Consider the following 9,364-nt stretch of genomic DNA (forward strand, 5'->3'; position numbering starts at 1 on the left):
CTGAGCTCTGGAGAAGAAGGAAGGACCCAGGCTATGTGCCACGCTGGGAGCTGCACCGGACTCGAGAGGAGCTTTGCCAGGACACCAGGCGGCGGGTGCGGGGCTCTGAGGGAGACCCCCGCCCCGCCTGCAGCTGGCTCTGCATGGGCAGCCCACTCCGATGGGGCCCTCAGGCTGGACGACACGCAGCTTTCTCCCCTGCCCCCCCCAACCCCTTCGTCCACGTGGCCAGACCCATCTTTTGAGAAGGCCAGTCTACTTAAAACTGGACACAGAGCAGGGGCTTGGTCTGTTCTGGCCTCGGTCACCACTAGCACCGACTGGCGGGTTTAAGCAACAAAAATGAGTTTCTCACAGTTCTGAAGACCGCAAGTCTGCCATCAGGGAGCCAGCACAGCCGGTTCTGGGGGGGTGGTGGGGGGCTCCTCCCGGCTCACACAAGGCATCTTCTTGCTGTGACCTCACCTGGTGCAGAGGGAGCCACGTCTCTGGGGTTTCTCCTGCCATCACTAATTCCATCACCGGGGCTTCACCCCCATGACCTCATCGATCCTGACCACCTCCCAAAGGCCCCGCCTCCAGACAGCATCCTGTCGGCATGAATTTCGGGGAGACACAGACGTTCGGTCCATAGCAGCTTCCCGGACGACCATGATTCGGATGCCACCCCACGGGGATTCTCACCGCATCTAGGTAGATTTTTGGATCCCACAGGATCTGTGCTATTAATTTTCTTAAAATAGGTCCACTTTTTAAAATCGCCAACTTTATTCATGTTCTCTTCATAAAGAAAACATCAACGAGTTTATGGTGCCAATTACCTCTCCCTACGCCTGGGAACAAACGCAGCACAAAATAACACGAGTTCATGCGCTTCCCTCGTCAGTTGCCGTGACGGGGGTGCCACACTGCGCTTTGGAAACTCTCCCCGGGAGCCAAGTCCCGAATCTGCCCCTCGGCCCGTTGATGCCCTTCCTGCGAGGGCCGGCCCACGGCTGTCCACTCAGTCCTTGAAACCAAGGATGTCTCTGCGCCAGGCTTCTCTCACCGCGGCCGCAGCACTTACTTCCCCTTTTGCGGCTGAATCACACCAGCCCCCCATCATGTGTTACAGGCCTCACTCCCTAGGGCTTCGGAATGTGACCTTATTTGGAAAGGGGGTCATTGTCCATGTAACTAGCTAAGATGCAGTCACAGTGATTGGGCAGCACAGGCCCTAACCCAGTGGGACTGCTGTCCTTCTAAAGAAGGGATGTCTGGACGCAGGTGCACTTGTGTGGAGAACACCACGGGAGGGGGGTGGCAGAGACCCGGCGGGTGCAGTTTAGAACCCAGACAACACTGAGGATGGCCAGCCGCAGCAGAGGCTGGGGAGCCTGAAGCCGGCCCCCCCCTCCCAGGCCTGCCCCCACCGGCCTCCAGCGCCAGAGAGCAAAGACGCCAGCGGCCTCCGCCCCGTTTGCTGGGCTTGGTCAGGGCGGCCCTGGGACACTGGACTGGCTGGGCTGGGGAGGCTCCCCCTCGGGCCCAGCCCACACTGCCAGGAAAGCCCTGGACTCTAGAACTTCTCCTTCCCAAAGCCTCCCCAGGAGCTTCCTTCTGCTCTGCTCTGCGGCAGCTCCCGGGTTTCTAGCATTTTCCTTTCCTCTCACCCTTACACGAAAGACAAAGCCTGGCAAGTGAACTCACTTTGTTTTTAATCATGAAACCTTGATTGTGAAGCAGGTGCCCTGAGGTGGCCTCTGCACGTCCAGCAGACCTCCTGACAAGCAGGAACACGCCCAGACATGCTTCTGGAGGCTCCAGGAGGGAGCTGGACCTTTGTCGGCAGAGGTGGCCTCTGTCTGATCTGGAAGAGAGCCCCCGGCAGGGCCAAGAGCTTGCTCGCAAACGGGTGCTCTCTTGAATGAAGTACACCGGGTGCCTCCCCACCCCCACCTCGGTCTCTGCCTCTGTACCTCCGTCTCTGTCCTGGTCTCTCACGTCCCTTGTCACCGTGCCTCGGGCAGGAGGACAGTGCCCGACCCGCGCCGAGCCTGCCACACAAACTCGTTGATGAGCACCAGCCTAGAGGCTGAAAGAGAGCGGCTGGCAGCCCTTCTCAGGAAAGGGGACCTGCTGCGGACCGAGCACTTTCGTCCTAAAGAGCGTACAGGGCGCCCGGGGGCCTCAGCCGTTGAGTGTCTGCCTCTGCTCGGGTCATGATCCCCGGGTCCCGGGATCCAGCGCGATCCAGCGCCACATTGGACTCCCTGCTCAGCGGGGGGCTGCTTCGCTTCTCCCTCTGCCCCTCCCCTGCTCGTGCCCCCCTCAAATACATAAATAAAATATTTTTTTAAAAATAAAGAGGATCAAGATTCTGGAATCTTACTGATTATCCTGTATCTAACTTCTTGTGTCTTGTGAAAAAAGTTAAAAACTCAGATTTTTCATAGAAAAAAACCCAATTCTTTCCCACTGTGTTTCCTCCCTGTGTATCTCCTTTGCCTTCACAGAGAACATTTCATTTCTGACACTTGGGGTCACCAGATGTGTGGCAGTGTCTCTCAGGCAATTCTCTGTGACACCAGCTGGGGTCCCACCAATTAGCTGGAACCTGACACCATCTACCTGCAGACCTCATGCGTCATGGGCTCGGTCCCATAAGCCGCCCACTCTGTCACTTCAGACACCAGGTGCCAGCCCCGCTGTCTCCTGTGCGTCTGACTGACCCCCGAGACTTGGAGGCTCCCACCAGCTCCTCCTGGGGTTAATTTGCTAGAGGAGCTCACAGAACCCAAGGAAACTCTTCCCAGTTTATTAAAGGAACTTTGTCTTCAGAGGCAGCCTCTGTCTGATCTGGAAGTTTGACAGGGTAACATAATCTTTGTTGTCGAGGGGCGCCTGGGTGGCCCCATGAGTTAAGCCTCTGCCTTCGGCTCAGGTCAGGATCTCAAGGTCCAGGGATCGCGCCCCACATTGGGCTCCCTGCCCCTTGGGGAGCCTGTATCTCCCTCACGCTCTCCTCTGTCTTCTCCCTCTCTCTGTCTCAAATAAGTAAATAAATAAATAAATAAAATCTTTAAAAAAATAAAACTACTGTCGCTCATCACTAACAGACAAGACAGACCCCACGTGAGGGAATCCTGTGGCACTGAGGTCTTCTGGAAGGGCCAGCTTGGGGGCAAAGAACGCACAGGCTTACCAGGAGGTGATCCGGGAGTGAAAAGATTCCCATCCCTTGGGTCCCAGTATGGTCTTTGCCTGGGAGACAGATGGGTGCCTTTTCTGACTGCTCTTGCTGGAACCCTGTGCCCTGATCCCAGCCCCTTCTAACGTGGGGTGCATGTCTCTGGGGACCTCCTTTCCCCCTTGCTCAGGCATCAGGGTCTCCCTAGCTGGGGGGGAGGTGGCATTTCCCCGTCTCCGGCTTCAGCTCCTCATTCATTAAAGGAAGACATTCCCCGGGCTTGGCAAGAGGGTCATTGTCATGGTCAGAGGAGAGTGGGGTGTTAGATATAGCTTACTAATTGTTCCCCAAAGCACCTTTTTATTTACCACACCCCTGCCCCCCAACCAGCAATTTGTAAACATTTCAGTCACCAGTTCTTCCTGGGGGAGGTGCTGCTGTTAGATGTTTTGTTTCTCTTGAAAGTTAAAGCCTCCAGGGGTGTTGTCAGAAACCAGCCACTCAGAGTGCATGCCGGCTGCTGTACGCATCCCCAGGAACTGGTCCTGCCCTGCGGTTCATGGCCCCTCAGAGGATCACCCCTCCCACGTGCTGCAGGCCACAGGGCAGCTGGTGTGATGGAACGCTGACCTGTGGCCCGGAGACACTGACGTCCATTGGTCCCTTCATCCCAAATGTAGGGTGGCCCTTTCCTGTTAACTCAGAGCACAGCAGAGAGCAGGCTGTCCCTTTATCAAAGGTTTGGGTAGACCGGCAAGGACTTGCCACCCTACAGGGAATAATGGGGAACGAGCACAGGGAGCAGCGACCAAGGGCTGTCCTCATCATTCACCTGTTGGGCCCTGCTCCACCCGCCGCCTGTCTCCGTGGAGCAGGGCAAGAGGACGAGGATAAATCAGCAATCTGGCTCCTACCATACTGACAGATCTGCTCTGCGTGGATTAGACATAAATGTGAAAACAAGACTGAAACAGATTTGGAAGGAAACATAGACCAACTTGATGACCTCAGAGCAGTGAAGGGTTCTGAAGGAGACACATGAAGGCCACCACAGAAGAAAAAAAAAAAACAACAGACAGATTGGATATTACAATTATAACTTCATTTGGACAAAAAGCTCCAGAAGTAAAGTGAAAGATCAACCACAGACCAAAGGACATAGTCTGTAAGTCAATTGGCAAATAAAAGATTCATACTCAGCATATACAAAGATGTGTAGAAACACATCAACAAGATAGAGATAAACAGCAATAAGAAATGGGCGAACATATGAACAGGCAATTCACTGGAAGGAGATATGAATATCCAATAGGCAGGACCCTCAGTAACCAGTGATTTCTCCTTTCCTACTGGATGGACTAATCCTGCTCATGGGGAAAAAAGTTTGAGAAACTCTCTTTTCTTTACGTATCTTTCCAGCTACCGTGCATCTTTGTTTCCTTCATGGCCTAACATCAAAGAATTTGTATACAATTGACCCTTGAACAACGCAGGGGTCTGGGACGCCGACACTGCAATCGAAAATTCACATGTCATGTTGACTCCCCCCAAACGTAACTACCAACAGCCTGCTGTTGATCAGAAGCTTAACCAGTGACACGAACAGAGGATTAGCAGGGATTTTGTAGGCCATATGTGCCATAGGCTTTATTCTTACAATAAAGCAAGCCGCAGAAAAGAAAATGTGACTAAGAAAATCCTAAGGAAGAGGAAATACATTTACAGGGTGTGCTGTACGAGACCCTGCGTGTCGGCGCAGCTGGTTGTTCCAGGTTCAAGTGGCAGCTGTGCTTGTCGCCTCGCACTCCAGCTGGGCGTCAGTCACCGGCACTCCCGTGGAGCAGCTCCTCCCCGACTCTCCGCCGCCTCTGTGTTTGCCAACCCACAGTCTCTGCTAGTCGTGCATGCTGGGGTGTGCCACAGCCGGCTGCTGGCTCCTCCTGGGAACACAGTGTTCTGGCTTCTGCGGCTCTGCCCTCTCCTGTGCGACCTCCGAATGCTTGAGGGCCCCAGGCCTGGGTCCTAGACCCTCTGCTCTCTTGTGCTTTCTTCCCAGGCAACCACGACAGCTGCCATGCCTCCAAATACTATTTATGTGCCGATGATTCCTAAATTCATGTCTCTGGCCCTGACCTCTCCTGCAGCTCAGACTCGTAAACCCAGACGCTTAGTCCCCACCTCTGTTAGGATCTCTACTAGGCATCTTCATTTACCCCAAATAAAATTCCCAAGTCACCCCCACACCTGCTCACTTGCTGCCCCTGCCTGCTCCCCATCTCTGTGAAGGACCCAGAAGTATCTACCCGGGGCTCAAGTCCAGCACCCAGGGGCAGCTCGCTCCCACAGGCAGATCCCAGTGGCGCTACCATAAATATGTCTTTGGTGCACACACAGCTTTCCGTCCCTGCCACCCAGGCCACACTCTCCTGCTTAAACCAGTGTGACCGCCTCTCGGCTTGCCCTGCCTGAGGCCAGAGGACGCTCCAAAGACATCAGTGCACCGACACCCCGGCTCAGAACCTGCCAGTACCTCTCCAGCAGCGGTTAAAGAAAACCCAGCTGGCACGGGTGGGAATGTGCTTGGCAAAACTGTGGAACTGAATTCCACACTTTATTTAATTTTAACTTATTTAGGTTTGGATTTAAAAACTTACACTTGACTCAATTATTGTCAAAAATTTAAGCGTGTCTAAGCAACTCAAAAACCACGTGGGTATGGGTAGCTGCTCTTTGGGCTGTAACTGTTGTGAAATATAAATGCCGGTCAAATACTCCCAAGGGAAATTCAGTGCTCCGATCGAGACATGCTGTCCTGAACTGCCAAGGCTTAGTGACAGTAAAATAATGTGGAATATCTCAAGAATGATTTTAAATATGGAGTGCATATTCAATTTGTAATATTTTAGATACATTAGGTTAAATAAAATCTACTATTCAAATTAATCTCACTTTTTTAAACTTTTTTTTCATGTGGCTGGTGGAAAAATGTTGTTTTTTTTTTAAGATTTTATTTATTTATTTGACAGACAGAGATCACAAGTAGGCAGAGAGGCAGGCAGAGAGAGAGGAGGAAGCAGGCTCCCTGCTGAGCAGAGAGTCCGATGCGGGGCTCGATCCCAGGACCCTGAGATCATGACCTGAGCCGAAGGCAGACCTGAGCCACCCAGGCACCCAAGTACTGCATTTTTTAAATGAGCATTTTTTTTTTTTTTTTTGGCAGGTGGGGGTTAAAAGTAATGCATCTTATAGTGAAGTCGGGACCCCACAGAAATCCGCAGTGTGGAAAGCAAGACAGAAGTCGCAGGGACGGTCACATAAGTTGTAGGTTCACACACACACAGATCTCAGGATTCTTACATGCTCATCTCCTCCTGATGTTTCAGGTAAAGTGGAAACACGTTGCCTACAGGACACACGAGGACACACGGGAGCCCCTGGCAAGTTTGGTGCAGCTTCCGTGCAGGCAGTGGGCGTCTCCACTGCCCTTTCGGTGAGCTGCGTGGTGTGTGAGTGTGCGCCTGAGGCATGACCAATCTTCTCATCCTTTATAGAAAACTGTGTCTTTTTCTTGAAGTCAGAAGCAATATTGCAGTGAGCATATTTATATACAGTTTTGGGCATGCTTGCCCAGTTCCCTGAGATGGACTCTGTGGGTCAGTTTTTGGCACAGTTTAATGGCTTTATGCACATTTGCAAGTGACCAGCCAGAGACTTTGGGCTGATTCTCACTCCCAGCAGTGATGCTTGGACTCTACCCCCTTCCTCCCACTGTGGCCGACACCAGGTGTCCATCAGTTACATGAACTTGGGAAACCTGGTGCGCAGAAACGACTCATTCAGGGAGTCTGTGCCAGGCACTGCTGGGCGACCTCGTCACCCTGCAGTTCTGGGATCACTGGAGAGACCGGCCCCGAGAGCCTGTGTGTTTCAGGCCCCGGACACCGCGCTTTCCTGCCGACCTCTCCGGTTGGTGCGCCCGGAGCATCTGGGCAGGCGTCGCTGACTGGCCGCGCTGGCTCCGTCCCCTTGCAGGCCGTCCTCGGTGTGTCCGTGCCTCCCTGTGCTTTGCCACACTTGTCTGTTTTACGGACGCGAGTGTGACGTCGTGTTTCTCTGAACAGTGCCCGTCCTTGGAGCCACGCCGGGAGAAGTCCGCTGAGGTTATAAAATTACTTCTGTGCTCGCGATCGGTTTACTGCGTCTGGGCTTCTGCTCTGGCACGCGCTGCCATGAGGGACGGGGCCTTCTGACGATTCTTGTCACTGTGGACAGGCCTGGAGCTTCAGTGCTGGGGACGCTGGAGGGGGTGGCGGGAGGACACTCGGCTCCGGGTCTGGGAGTGCCGTCACTGCTTCTTCTCCCTCCCTCCTTGGGGTCTGTGGTGGGGGTGGGGCGTGCTGGGGACAGGCAGGGCGGCTTCGTGGCTTTGTGGCCCCTCACAGCCCCAGTCGGGACCATCTTTCCAGGGGCTGTTCCCTGCTGCCTTGCATCTGGGCATCTCTGGCTGGGCGTCTCCCCCGCCGAGCCTGGACCCTGGTCTCAGGGAGTTTGTTCCTGGGCGCGTCCCTCGGCTCTGCAGCCCCTGCCCTCTTCCCTCTCCGCCCTCACCCCCACTGCCCTGACCACACCTCGCTCCCCATGTTCGAGTCCCTCTGTTTGCATTACTGACTGGACCCGGGTTGGCCCAAATTCCCTTCTGTTTTCTTTTGGGCACCGTGATGCTGGGGTCCTGGATGTTTAAATCTTTAACTCACCTCTGCCGGTTCTCCTGTGTGGCGTGCGTGGAGGCACTGATTCGCACTTTCCCGGTAGGTTCATGCGCTGCCCCGCTCCTGCCGTGCACCGTGGCGAGGGCCGTGTGTCCTGCACCCAACACCACACTCGGAGCGTCCGGCCGCCTGGCTCCGTCCCTCCAAGGCTCTGACTGGGGCCGCGTCATGCGCTCTTGTTGGCATCCCAGTGGCTTCGAAACATGCTTGCCTGACGCCCTTCATGTTCGCATCGCAGGAGGAAATCTTGGTGACCAGCACTCAGTCCCTGTGCCCTGATACTAGATGGCCTATGTCCGCGCTAACGTTTCCAAGGAGCCCTCGGACAGACGGCCACCGGGGAACTGCAAGTCCTCGCGTTTCCGGGGAGCAGAAAGGAGGCAGCGAAGTCTTGCCGTAGTTCGGGGTTACGGCCAGGAGCTCCCTGCAACCCGGCAGCTGTCCCGCATCTCCCCAAACCACGACGCTCATCCCCGGGACCCTCATGACCATGACATGTTTCAGTTTGCGCAACTGCAGGAGCGCGTGGTTTTAAGCCTAAGACCCAGGATGGCTGCTTTCAATTCCGGAGCAGTGTTCCATCTTTCAACAATGACGATGACATCAGCTGTGGGGTTTTGTTTTAAGAAACCACGTAGCTGAGATCCGTCAGGCAGCACGGACTCACCAGCTTCCGGGTACAATGCAGCATATTCACAGCGTGCGGCAAATGTCACCTGTGCCCACAAACGATTTGAGGACACTTCAGTGACCCTCCCCCAAAGAAATGCCACCTGGCTTAGCAGCCGCCTGTCCGTACCCCGGACTCCCCGTTCTGGCCCCAGGCAACCACGGACTCACTGTGCAAGGACTGGCCTGGTGAACACGCCGTGTGCCAGCGCGATCGTGGACACTGCGGCCTCCTTTGTCCCTTGTGGCTCACAATGTTTGTCCACACCGCTGTGCGCCGGGGCCTCCCTCCCTTCCTGGCCAGGTGACATTCGCCGCACGCTTGCAGGACGCCCGTTTACCTGCTTCGCAGCTGTAGACGTGGGGGTTGTTTCTACTTTTTGGTTGTTAAGCGTAATGCCGCTGTGAACAGAAGCGAAGAGGTGTTTGTGTGGACGGAAGCCTGCCGCGGGGCTGCTGGCTCCCACTGCAAGGCCCCCTGTGCTGCTGGAGGGCCCGCCGGGCTCGTTCCCAGCAGAGGTGCTTTCGCTGCACCTGCCATGTCCGAGGGCTCTAGGCTCTCCACGTGCTCACCAGTGCTGGTCACCACCCGGCACGTCTCCGTGACAGCCGTCCTCGCCGGTGGGAAGCAGCATCTTGTGACTTTAATGTGCATTTCTCTGAGGGTTCGTGGCGTTCAGCGTCTCTCTACGTGCTCATCCGCTGTCCATGCGTCTTCCTTGGAGATCACTCTGTTCCGATCCTCTGCCTCTTTTTA

The sequence above is a fragment of the Mustela nigripes genome, chromosome 15, assembly GCF_022355385.1.
Source record: "Mustela nigripes isolate SB6536 chromosome 15, MUSNIG.SB6536, whole genome shotgun sequence".
In the NCBI taxonomy this organism is placed as follows: Eukaryota; Metazoa; Chordata; class Mammalia; order Carnivora; family Mustelidae; genus Mustela; species Mustela nigripes.